The sequence below is a fragment of the Eriocheir sinensis genome, chromosome 14 (genome assembly GCF_024679095.1).
Source record: "Eriocheir sinensis breed Jianghai 21 chromosome 14, ASM2467909v1, whole genome shotgun sequence".
Lineage (NCBI taxonomy): Eukaryota > Metazoa > Arthropoda > Malacostraca > Decapoda > Varunidae > Eriocheir > Eriocheir sinensis.
Window position 1 is genome coordinate 19656418 of NC_066522.1, and position 1650 is coordinate 19658067.

Below are 1650 nucleotides of genomic sequence, written 5' to 3' on the forward strand. Positions count from 1 at the left end.
TCATGTTTTGTGGCTGTATTGTGTGTGGGGGGTGGGGTGGGGGGGGGGCGGGGGGGGGTATAAAACTCACTATGTTGCAACTCATTCTATTTTCTCCTTCTTTACCAATTATCCCTTTAAGAGCTGTCTGTCCTAATCAGTCCACAACCAGAGAGAGAGAAGAGAAAAACAGAAACATCGGCCAAAACGAACGCATGGACCTACAATTTTAATGATAACAAAGAGCCACGAATGAAAATAATCAGACAACCATATCGCTTCGGCGCGTCGGAGAATACATGCAATTTGGCGCCGGTTATGGCGTTCAACAAAGGAGAAAATGTGTATGTTCTGCATCAGGCAAGAGCAGAACCCGACGCTGAGTGACGGCTCGACGGCCCCGGGCGATACACTTCCGGTCTAGACGCTATACCGACCACTGCCCGCCCTGGGGGAGCACTCGGGGGGAGGAGGAAGGGGAAGAGGGGAGGGAGCACACTTGTCACACAGGTTCCCCCACCACCTGCCGCCTCCCCCATCCCTGTGCTGGACTGGTTTTCGCTGGGGTGGTGGGGGTGGGGGTGTTGTTGGTGGGGTGGTTGAAGTATTGTTGTAGCTGTTCTTGCTCCCCGCCACACATCTTGCCTACTAGTTATCCTGTTCTTGGAGTGGTGGTTACATATCCGTACTCCACTGCCGGTTCCCGCCTCGCCCGCCCCCCCGCAAACACACCCGGCTGCATCCAGGCATGTCCGTGGCGCTTCCGTCCCACACACATGCACTCAAGCCTTCTGTCCTCACGCCTATTTGAGCTTCAATACCACACACGAGGCTCCGCTCACCACCATCATCACCAACACAGCCTCCACCTTCTTGCTTCAACTCCTAAACATCCTAACATCACCACCCTCACCACCAACAACACCGCCAACACAGCCTCCACCTTCTTGCTTCAATTCCTAAACATCTTAACATCACCACCCTCACCACCACCATCACCAACACAGCCTCCACCTTCTTGCTTCAATTCCTAAACATCTTAACATCACCACCCTCACCACCAACAACACCGCCAACACAGCCTCCACCTTCTTACTTCAACTCCTAAACATCTTAACATCACCACCCTCACCACCAACAACACCGCCAACACAGCCTCCACCTTCTTGCTTCAATTCCTAAACATCTTAACATCACCACCCTCACCACCAACAACACCGCCAACACAGCCTCCACCTTCTTACTTCAACTCCTAAACATCTTAACATCACCACCCTCACCACCAACAACACCGCCAACGCAACCTCAGCCTCCATACTTCAACTACCACATATCCTAACATCACCCTCATTACCACCAACACCCCCAACATCAAAGCAACCTCTACCTCTTACTTTTGCTCCCATACATCTTAACATCACCACCACCAACATAGCCAACACAACTTTCACCTCCTTACTTAACTCCCAAACATCCTAACATCATCTTCACCACCACCTCCAACATCACCCCCTTCGTAGATTTCCACTTACATATCTTCACCACCACAATCACCACCACCACCATCACCATACAACCTACTTTATCTTTCCCCTCTACTACGATATACCACCATTACACATCATCTCCCATCCTTTACCCCCAAACATACCTACCACCTCCACCACCCAC

At 51.3% G+C, this 1650-nt stretch overlaps 1 long non-coding RNA gene across 1 annotated transcript; it reads right to left on the reverse strand.

Annotated features, from left to right (window-relative positions):
* Positions 1–229: 229 nt before the first annotated feature.
* On the reverse strand, positions 230–1385 carry LOC126998693 (uncharacterized). The gene is made up of 3 exons (XR_007752970.1): positions 1284–1385; positions 994–1209; positions 230–848 (listed from the first exon to the last, which is right to left on the reverse strand). It is a non-coding gene; the product is annotated as an uncharacterized LOC126998693 (long non-coding RNA).
* Between the last annotated feature and the right edge of the window lie 265 nt (positions 1386–1650).